Raw genomic sequence first — 12,251 nt, 5'->3', positions numbered from 1 at the left:
CCTTGCATATATGGACAGAGCAGCCTGGAGCGGGGAATTTCTGCACACACACGCAGGCCCCTGCACGCATGTGCACGAACCAGAAAGCTCTTGCTTCCCGATTCCTGTTCATGATGCAGGAGCTTGAGCGCTGGGGAGGAAACTTCAGGACCGGGGGAGAAGGTACGTTTATGTTCATTTATTTTTTATTTAAATATGTGTATGCTTGTGTAATGAGTGAGTTTATGATGATGGGTGCATGTGTGAATGATAAAGTGCTTGCTGTGTGAATGCTGTGTGAATATGCGTGTGTTTGTGTTGGTCCGTGGAGCAAAAATACTATGCTTTGCCCCTGGGCCCCCCAGAGTCTTGCATACACGCATACTCATGTTGATTATGTTAGGCACTGTGGGGCCCAGGGGGCAGGATGGTATATTTTTACTGGACATCTATGATAGATGTCCAGTAAAAAATATCATGCCTGCCCCTGGAGCACCCCAGCGCCAATTGCAAACTACTTGGCCTTTTACCCATTTTTTTAAGTATGCTCTAAAATGCAACATTTTAACACATTATTTAAAAATAATTCCTGGGGGGAACCCGTTGAACCCCTCTTTATTGGTTCGGGCTCCCTCGCAGCACTTGCTCACTACTGCATATCTGGGGGGAAAATGTATGATGCTCCACTAAAAAGAAATTCATCACCAGCTGCCGCTGGCACTGGGAGCAGGGTGGGGAAGCCCAGGAAAGGTGCTGCGAGCAGGATGGGCGGGCGACATGGGATAGTGGTGGGAGCAGGGTGGGGAGAGCACAGGGTCTGTGGTGGGGTGGGGAGAACCAAGGGACTGGGTAGGAGTGGGATGAAAGAACACAGGGACTGTGATGTGAGCAGATGGGGGAGCACAGGGACAATACTGGGAGTAGGGTGTGGTGATGACAAATAGTTCATAGCTATTTGGACTTAATGTCTTTTTGGCATTTTTGGGGGGCCCAGCCTGGCCACTTTCTGCTCAGGGGCGGCCCCGGCCAAAAAAGTTTGAAGACCACTGCCTTAAAGGCCTGTGTTAGGGAAGCTGTGCAGAAAAAAGTGGGATGATTTGAGAATTTTGGTTTTCGGATCCCCCTCCACTTAAAGGCCTGTGTTGGGGAAGCTGGACTGGAAAAATTGGGATGATTTGAGAATTTGGGATTTCAGAACCTCTGCCACTTCAAGGCCTGTGCTGGGCAACCTGGACAGAAAATAATTTGGCTGATTTGAGAGTTTTGGATTTCAGACCCCCACCCCACCCCCCTAAACTTAAAGGCCTGTGCTGGGGAAGCTGGACGGTAAAAATTAGGATGATTTGAGAATTTTGGATATCAGACCCCTCCATTTAAACGCCTGTGTTGGTGAAGCTGGACAGAAAAAAATGGGATGATGTAAGAATTTTAGATTTCAGACCCCATCCACTTGAAGACCTGTGTTGGGGGATCTGGCAGTGCAGATATTGTTTTAGTTTTAGTTTACCAATGACGCCCCTCTTCCTAAAAGAAGTCGGGGTTAACAGGAAAAAATAGGATTACCCAATTACATTACAGTCTATAGTTTTCAGCGCACACTGGTAATGAGCTTTGTTGATTTTGAATTTTAGCAAATAATCCCCCTGTGGTGTTCTGCCAAGGGGAATTAATTAAGTTCATATTTTTAGTTAAATAGGCTAATGATCTACACAATTTTGCCTCTGCGCGCCCACTATTCAGGGAAAGGATTTAAGGCAAGCAGATTGCCCACCTTTTGGTCTCAAAGGGCTCCATTCTACATTGAAACCTCTGTTTAAAGTTCAGGAAAGCCAACTGCATTTTAGGACCTTCTGGGAGGACAGGGCAGCATCACTGTCTCCGGAGGATAGCTAAGTCAGCTTTTAGGCCTTCCCAGCAATAGACAGCTCCGCACAGATACACTTTCAGCAAAATCTCCTTTTGGTGTTTCCTTGTGTCTGTCAGATGGTAATTTTCTGCAGCTCTCCCTTTCTCCCATAGTGCATCGACTTTATATAACAGTGATGACACCATCAAGATCCGAATATTGGGCAGTGCCCTGCACGAATTCTCACAGCCAGGACTGTACAGCTACCCTTCTCTCTCCTCCCAAGTCCAACCCCTCTCCAAGGATTGGTTTAGGAGTCTGCAACAGACTTATGGCAACTCCCATTTAAAATCCCCATTTGTTTCCATGTCAACATTTTGGCAAACACGAGTACTGCAGCAAAACTTCCTAATTTACTAGTAATATATGTATATGTACAAATAAAAACCTACCGGCCGGTAGGCGAACTGCACCTCCGGATCTAGGGATGCCTCAGTACTCAGTAAAGAAAACACAGTTACCAAGAGAAAATAACTTGAAACATATTTTATTGGGAAAAGCACAGCATACAAGAAAAACAAGGGACAAAGTTATGCATTTCACGTTCACTGAACACTTGATCACACAAAGAGGCGGTGGCATTACATTTGTGTTTATAAAGAAACCTGTTTCCTTCTTTCATGTTTGTGTCACCGGGTGTGGAGAAATCATTGCACTAAACCACACGGCAGACATCTTGTAAAGTCCACTAACCAAGTAGATAAATGCAAAGGAAAAGCAATAATCAGTTAATAATGTGACAGTGAATGGTAGTAAAACACTGAACAGAATAAAATTGACATTACGAATCAAGCACCCAGTGTGCAAACATATTGATGTACACTTGGCACATATTTGTTGAAAACATGCACAATAAAAAAATAAAATATATTGTTTTCAATGTGCAATTACATTCAATCACATGGTACAAGTCAACATCACTTTTACATAATATAAAAGAACAAAGGTATAGACATTATCACACAGTTTCACAATGACATAACTGACGTAATGCTAAACAGATGGTCCTAAATGATACATAATGAAATTACTGCAAGGAAGAACACCCATGCACACAAGTGATGTTATCCAATTATGATGCAGCAAGGTTTAAAACAACTGCAATTTAATGACGTTGACCACAGTCAATAAGAAGCTAAATAGCTAATAATGCATTGTATGCTGCATATAAAATAACATTCTACTGTGACATTGCAAGTTAAGATAAAACAGCAAGTGCAATAAAAGGTCACAGAGCTATCAGAGCAACCCTCATGCCAGATGCACAAAAAAACTGAGGAACAAAGTGCAAGTGCATTTGAACCCACATTCACCAATGCCACAAAAGTGTGGCATCTGTCAAAAATGAAGACATCTCACACTGGCAATGGAAGATGTCAATAAAGTGCATGTGCATAAAGGACCATGTGGAGAAGTATGGCCACAATGGTCCATATGTAAACATATCTGTAGCTCAGAAAAAAAGCTTCACTGAAACCCTTGGGACTAAGAGACAAAGTGCAATGGCATGAGTATCAGAATTCCTAGTCCAATGTAAATATCGTAAATATCAAAGGTAAACGCAGCTCACACTTGCTATAAACATTAACAATAAAGTGCAAATACAAAGAATATATGAGGGGCAGTTAGGCCAACAGGATCCAAATGTAAACATGTCTTGAGATGGAAAAATCCAACCAAATACCAAATTCATACCAACCAAGAACAAACACGATTATGCCTAAATTGAAGCGTGCCTGTAAAGGTGCTGCTGTGACTGAAAGGAAAAAATAATAATCCACAACAAATACTTAGACATGTAAAGTACCACATCATGATGAATTATGGTAACAACAGACCAACCTATTTATATCGCTGCACCAAAGAAACCAAACAAAACCAAAACACAACACGAGAGTCTGTAAATAGAACCTCTCAAATTCAACAAGTACCCAACAAAAAGCAAGCAATCAAAAAAACAACTATACCTAATTCTAGGTTGCCACGAACTATCAGTACCAGAATGCCTAACCCACAGTGTTCATGACAACAAAACACATATACAGCTTTCCAAACAATCAATCAGATAAAACTCAGTGAGTGGACCAAGAACCAATTTCAAGATGACCTGGGAGAACAAAAACCAACAAAAAATGAATGGATAAAGGGGCAGCCAAGCCTAACAAATGCACATATACATCAAATAGTCAACAATGCCATTCAAATGAGATAAAAACAAACTTGAGGCAACAGGGAAACGTTTTATAGAAAAACAAATGAAAAAAAATTCAAATATATCAAAAACCAAACAACAGAAAGACACCATCAACAACCAAAGCCAAAATCAATTCAATACCCAAAGCTGTACTGAAAATGGTACTGAATGGGAACCAAGCATCTGACAGGGAAACAGGAGATCACCAGCCTGAGTTAAGCTCCTATGAATGTATACAACTCTTCATCTATATTATGACCCCCGGGACCTTTGTGTCCAAATCCAAAATATATCTGTTCTCTAGCTGGCCGAGCCCTAACACCCAATCACCACATCTGGGGTTCAAAGCTACATGTGCGAACCCAAAGAAAGTGAACAACTGCACATTATTGGCATGATACGCTTGAAAATGCTTTGCCATGGGATAGGATGGATCAAATATTTTTATAGCCCTGAGATGTTGCAGAATCCAAATCTTAAACTTACAAGTGGTGCTGCCCACGTACCACTTATTCCATGGGCAGCAGAGCACATAAACATCAAATGTAGTGTTGCATGTAACGTGATGCTTACATTTCCACAATACACCTGTGACACAATGTAAAAAGCTTTTTTGTACAATGGCACGTCTGCAGACCTTACATTTGTGACATTTAGCAAAACCCATGGGCAATGAGGTTAGTCAGCTGGAATTGGCAGCAAACGTGGAGATGGGATGCAAGAAACTTTGTACCAGTTTATCCTTCAAAGAAGGAGCTTGTCACATTGACAAAACTGGTCATGAGGCAAAGCGAGTAAGATCTTTGTCCATCTTAAGCACATGCCAATAGCGTTGGACAATTTTCGTAATCATGTGCGAGGAACTGCCATATGTGATAACAAGCCTTGGATCCTCATCATCACTACACAATGCCCTATGTTTGGTGACTAATAGGTTTTCAAGTTGGAGTGATCTGGCTCTGATATATGCATTCTCAATAACTCCCTTGGAGTACCCCTGACTCAAAAAATGACGTGAAGCTTGGGAGCAGCACTGATCAAATTGTGTGATATCAGAGCAGTTGCGGCAGTAGCAAACAAACTCCCCATAGGGTATACTCCTTTTACAACTTACCGGATGACCACTGGTGGCATTTAGGGGTAGACCAGAGCTTGTGGGTTTCTTGTACACTGAAGTGAGTATGCCCAAACCATCCAAGGAAACAGTTACGTCAAGATAAACAATTTCAGTGCAACTGTGACTCTCAGTGAACACTAAATTAATCATGTTCTTGTTAATGCATTTGACAAATTTCAACCATTCTGACTTACCTCCATGCCATATAACAAAACCGTCATTGAAACAACACCACCATGGCACAATCTGTTCAGAACATATCTGACTGATGATATCATTCAAAAAAGTTGCTTCCCACCAACCCATCATTAGATTGGCATATGACGGTGCAAAGGTGCTGCCCATAGCAGTACTGTGCTTCTGATGGTAATAAACATTTTCAAAAAGGAAAACATTATTTTGCAAACAAAATGTCAACATCTCCAAAATCATATTGCTGTGCGATAAAAGGTTCAATGAACGAGTTTCCATGAAATATCGGCAATCATTTATACCTACAACATGCTCAATGGAGGTATACAGGGAAACCATCTCAAGGGTACCCAAAATCAAACCTTATTTCCAAGGTATATGGTTGATAAATTACAGAAAATCCTTTGCATCCTGCAAGTAAGAAGGAAGGGCAGAACTAAAGGAAATCAAAGTCTCATCAATGAATTGTGACATGTGTTCCAAAAGTGATCCTGAGAGAGTGACAATGGGGCATCCTGGTGGATTCACCATGGATTTGTGCACAAAAAAACTGAGGAACAAAGTGCAAGTGAATTTGAACCCGCATTCACCAATGCCACAAAAGTGTGGCAGCTGTCAAAAATTAAGACATCTCACACTGGCAATGGAAGATGTCAATAAAGCGCATGTGCATAAAGGACCATGTGGAGAAATATGACCACAATGGTCCATATGTAAACATATCTGTGGCTTGGAAACGCCTCACTGAAACCCATGGGAGTAAGAGACAAAGTGCAATGACAGCTGGGTTTGCACTGTGTTTAACAGGTGTTTGGCAATTTTGTGCCATTTTTTACAAAAAGCATAATAGTTTAGAACATGCAATTTACTCCCCACATTCCTAATATTACTCTCCACCAGCATGCCAATTCTCAAATTCGGGACATGCACTTAGATGCCTTTTCGGCCTTAGTCCACGCTCTACAAGTTTAAAAAAGAAAACATGTTCAGCGCAGCCAGAAACACCTTTTAACTGCCCATTACAACTCCCTAAAATGCAGGTGGATTAATTGTATTTCAACACAATCACCTGGATATTATTTGAAAAATGACACCGAAATTAAGGCAGTACAATTTATGATTGCTGAGAACAAAGCAGAAGTTATAACTGTCCTTTTAAATTAATAGGAAATCTTCATGTTTATGCAAATTGGAGCACTCCTGTCTCCAGGCGATTTGCCACTCTTGCCCAGCCTGTGACCAGAGATTTTTTTTATTAGCCTTTTGGTTGTTTGAAGTTGATAGGCTTCCAGTTGTCATTTCCTGGGATGCACTGGCCAAACAGAGACCCCCCACTGCAGATACTGCCACACCGGCCCTGTGATGAGGCCCTGCAGACATCTGGCATCCTGTCCTCTTATCTGAAGGGGAACACCATTTAAATCTGAAAATCTTCTATTTTCTTGTATTATTTTCCAGAGTTCAGCCTTGCTTGTAGCCCCGTTTTTCACAACTCCTCCCTACATTCCAGTCATGCACTGGCCATGACATTTGCCCTGCACAGAAATTAGCTTTCAGAGACACCAAGTCTGGGGAAAGTTTATTTTCAACGCCTATTAGCAGGCCACACTGTATCGCAGTTGTAAACAGCTGGGATGCAAGCCATTCTTTCAGTGGGGGGAGCCCTTTGTGAAGTTTGTCCAACAACAAGCAAAAGGCTCTGCATCAGCACTGCATGAAATCTTCATGGGGCCCAGGGAAACATTGTTTTTCTTTTCACTTGTTACGAGTATTTTGCATGTGAAGCATAATATACATTACATCTTGTTTAACACACACTACGTGTTTTTCCTGACATCTTTATGTTAGCAGGAGAACATTTTTCTCATGTTTTGCTTTCAAATTGCAAACGCACATGCAAAGCCATTTTCATGTCAGTGTTTGCAAATCCTGCTTTTCATGTGAAAAGGGCCTTAAATGTTTCCCTCCACCACTAATTAAAAGGCTGAGTTTTCTTTTCTAATGACAGATAAGCCTTTTTCACCTTGCACTTCCTTGTGTTACTTGCAGAAACCCCCACAGTCTGCCTTAATAGGCCCATTTTCAGTGTGAAGGTTCTTTTATGAAGGCTGTCAGGTCATTTTATTTTCCAGTAGGCCCTTCAGTTCCGTTGGTTTAGAGCCTTTGATTACACCCCACAGGGGATTGCCACCTCCTTCTACTGTTCATGTAGGAGTCAGCTGTTCTGCAACCACCTCTTGCATACTCCTAACTGCCTGGCTGGCTGTGTTATATGGTTATGCCTGGAACGACTGATAAGCTCACTGTTTTATCTGCAATCTCATTCCTCCCGTTTGAGTCTGGTGCATTGTGCAAGTGTATATGCTTAGTCGGTCAGGCATGGTGCATTATGCTATATATAGATAGTCATGTGTCTCAGGATCTAACTCTGTGGTCATCAGTGTGTAGAATCATTTGCATTTCAGGAATGAAAATAAATCCACAGTCATATATCCAGGGGATGAAATATCAATAAAATAATGTGTGGTATTTGACATGCACAGAATAAAAAAAACTACCTCTCCAACAATTCACTCTATAGTGCGGGAGGAGCCAGAGAATTTGAGCCAGGCCTGAGCTAGGCAGCCTGGCCTTGTTCAAAGGGCCGCACACAAGCAAAGCTAGTAATATTTCTGTGTAAAACATGGAATGGAATGGTCTACTAATCACTGTCACGGTTTATTGAGAAGCCACCCCCAACACAGGGATTTCCTTCATTCCCCACTTAAGGTGTGAGGCAAAAAAACTGTTTAACTGATTCTTTTTTTAGCCCTATCTCAGAAACATATCAGGCCACTTGGATCCCCCTACCCTGAGTTCAAAATGAGCCAAGAACCAGGCTGGTTTACGGGAAATATATTTGTATTTATTTAAATAAAAGTAATAGAAATTATCATGACAAAGTCAAACACCACTTTATCCATGGCACAACAAAATCAACATCTCTCAGCATAAATAAATCACAAAGGTTAGTTGAAAAGAACACAATCACAATTCTTCACTTTCTGCAAATTTCACTTCAAGAAATGATGAAACTGATCAATAACGAAAGCAATTATCATGTAGTGTTGTGCAATTTTTATTTTCCCCACAGGCTTAAAAGACTAGCAGTAGGATTTCAAGATTGGTACACATACATATGGCAATTATGATTTTGCTCACACTTTTGGTTTAAAATAAACACAGGGAGATTTGGTGGTTTGTTTTTGAGACCCCCCAACCCCTATTTTGGTTTGTGTTGGGGAATTCGGACATAAAAATTGGAATGATTTGGAGAATGTTGGGATTTCAGACCCCCCTCCAAAGAAAGGCATGTGTTGGGGAAGCTGGATAAAAAGGTTGGACTGATTTAAGAACAAAGACACCCCTCTTCCTTTAACAAGTCGGGGTACGCAGAACAACAAGGATTACCCAATTAAATGATATGCTATAGTTTTCAGCGCACACTGGGAAGTGAGCTTTGTTCATTTCGAATTTTAACTAAATTCACCCTGTAGTATTCTGCCAAATGGGGAATTAATGAAATTAATATTTTTAGTTAAATGGGCTAAGGATCTACACAGTCCCCCACTGCCCCTCTGCCGACAATAATGGGAAAAGATTCAAGGCAAGCAGACTCCCCCACCTTTTGGTTTCCCAAGGCTCAGTTTACTCACGTAGAAAGCCTCGTTTTAAAGTTCAGGAAGGCTAACTGCATCTCAGGACACTCTGAAAATATAGGGCAGGGTTCTGGTCACTCCACTCTCAAAGATGGCCTCCTGCTCTCCACCATAGGACCCAGTCAGCTTTGAAGCATTCCTAGAAATACACAACTCCACCCAGATGCACTCTCAGCAATCTCCTCTGGCGTTTCCTTCCAGCTGTCAGGTGGTAAGTTTCAGCAGCCCTCTCTGTCTCTCTGTCTGTGTCCTGGCTTGTCTCTGTGTGTCCCCTCCTCCTAGTGCAGTCCTCATTATATAGCAGCGATGACACCACCAATTTCACAATCTTGGGGCAGTACCCTGAAATAATTCCCATAACTAGGATTGGACAGTTACCCTTCCCTCTCCTCCCAAACCCAGCCTCCTAGTCGGGATTGGTTTAGGGGTCTGGCGCAACATATAGCAATTCACATTTGTAATCACCATGTGGTCACCTTTAGAATTTTTGGCAAAAAAAAAACTTCATAATTTTACTAGCAACTGCCATAACATACACATTTTCTGATTGAGCTAATCATGGAGAATTAGATAAGCCGACCACCAGGTCTGTACCATGTAGCATGGCCATGTGGTACATTTCTGCCATTTGCATAAAAAGCATAACAGTTATGAATATATAGGTTATTACCAATATCCCTAATTTTATTGTCCACCCACTCACCAATTCTCACATTTGGAACACGTTCAGATCAGCCAGAAACCTAGTTTAATTTGCCATTACAGGTCACTGAGTCGCATGTGGAGGAATGTTATATATCCATAAGCGCCTGGAAATAACATAATACATGATACATAGTTGAAGGAAATCCGCCTTGTGGTTGCTGAGAAAAAGGCCTAAATGATAATAGTCCTTTTAAATTAATTGTGAATCTTTATGTGGGACAAATGGCACTTCTCCTGCATTCTGCCCTTTTGTTTTCACTGAGTCAGCCTGTATCCAGATTATTTGTTTTATCAGTCTCTTTGTGTTAGAAGTTTGCTCTTTAAAGTTGTTGCCCCCATTTTCACACATATTTGTCATGCTCCAGCCAAGGGCAACTTCTCCTGCAGTCAATGCCTTCAGAGCCAGCAGGTCTGGAGAACACTGAATTTCGACATCTTTAGCAGGACACTTTATTGCAGTTGGTAATTACATGGGAGATGTAACATCCAGAATGGCAGTGGGTAATTTCCTTGTGAGGTGTCCCACAGCCAGGAAAGGGTTTGTTTGTCTTGGGCTGACATTTTTCCATGAAAACAAAGTGGCTTTTCAAATGTCACTGGTGTTTTGTATGTGAAACATAATATACATTGTTTTTTGTCAAGCCCCACATCATGCCTTTTCCCTGACATTTTTCTGTTAGCAGTGATCCATTTTCACATTTAAACCGCTTTTATTTTCACACACATGTGCAAGCCGTTTTTGTTTCACTGTTAAAAAATCCTGTTTTCCTTTAGAAAGGGAACTTTGATTCCATCTTCTTTTGTGAATTAAAATGCTGCGTTCCCTTCCTTTGGTGATGATAGGTAGGCCCATTTTCCACATGGCTCTTCAATTTTCCTCAAAGAAACAAAGGACATGCTGTTTTTGTTTCAGTATTTAAAATTCTGCTGTTCATCTAAAAGGGACATCACACACATTTTCTAGAAACTAGAGCAAAAGCTGGGACTATAAGTGATGAAGTGCATCAATTGCAGAATGAGCTTTCATCCCACGTTCACCACTTAACCAAAATGTGTGATCTTAGGTAAACCATTTAATTTTGGTAACCTAATTGCCAGAGTTGGTAGTCGCAAGAAGTAATTCAGTTTGCAGCTTATGTTATTAAAAAACATCACTTGTGGTTTACTAAACTGTACTGTTGCTCTAACCATACATAATAGTAACCATTCTTATTTTGCCACCATAAGATTTTTGCCTCTTTTCTTACACATGGGAACTTCTTTCATGCCACTTAGACAATGACACACTGCAGTTGGGGGCAGGGTGGGAGGCGAGGAACAGAGAGGTTGCTCCTGTGTGGAACTCCAGGGGTCAGCACTTTTTTTGTATGGTAGTGTGGGGGAGTTGGAAGATACAACTCCCCCACGTGTGCTGAGGGCGAGGACTTGTGATTCAAGAACGCACTGAAGGGAAACACTGGAGGGTGGAGCTGGGATAGGGCAGCAAATCGGTATGAGGATGGGACTGTGGGGGACCAGGACCAGTGTTTGGCTGGTGGTCTGGTGGACTAGGGTGAGAAGCATAGAATGTGGTCTGACTGGGATCTGGTGCTGATGGGCAGCATGAGCCGGATGATGGAGCAGAGATGGGTTTGTAATGCTACCTGACCTGAAGGGACAGCACAGAGCACACTTACCTGGATATAGGTGTGTAAAGTGTTCCAGTGAATTCAGTCTTTCAAAGTCGCTACTTTCCACTCCGCTCCACTCCACGCCCACAACATGCCTCAACAAGGAGTGGTTGCCAGTCGGGAAGGGTACAGCTTACTTTTTTTGGTTATCAACGTTTCCAGTGAGCAAGTACAGCAAAAAATGTTTAGGCCTTTGGGATGCAATGGCCATAAATGGGGGTCAGGCCCTCTTGTAGCCCAGGCCCAGCCAAAGCCTATCCTGGCTCACCCACGTCTCTACCTCTATACCCGAAGGCCTGCATGATGAATCTCTGCTTCTCAGTACTACATCCCCATAGTGAACTGTAATGGTCAAATGGTAGATATGGAGCCATAATACACATGTTTCTGCTTCACATCAGCCACAATGCATTGACTTTTTCTGCTCGAAGGCTTGGACTGGAATCTGTACTTTTCTGAACTTCATTTTCCACAGGGCACTCTGCCAGTATACTTCAGGACCTTAAACGGGCATCTGCACTTTTCAGAACTACATTGTCCATAATTCATGATGCTGTTGGCCTGGCAACCAGAATAGGCCGTTTTGAAACTTCTTGATACAATGATATTGGATATCATGCAGCTAAAACCTCTACTGATGCATTGCAAGACCTTCGACAGGATTGGGCATTTTCATTCTTCCTGATGCTGTCCTGCTGGGTCATGTGGACCCAGAAGCATCTCCCAAGATGCAACCTACTGAGCTACTGGGAATGATGGTGCTTTTTCTTCACTTCTAAAGGCTTTCAGA

This window comes from Ambystoma mexicanum, chromosome 7p, assembly GCF_040938575.1.
Source record: "Ambystoma mexicanum isolate Mex_15411 chromosome 7p, UKY_AmexF1_1, whole genome shotgun sequence".
In the NCBI taxonomy this organism is placed as follows: domain Eukaryota; kingdom Metazoa; phylum Chordata; class Amphibia; order Caudata; family Ambystomatidae; genus Ambystoma; species Ambystoma mexicanum.
The sequence above is the reverse complement of the archived record's forward strand: the minus strand, read 5'-3'. Positions refer to the sequence as shown.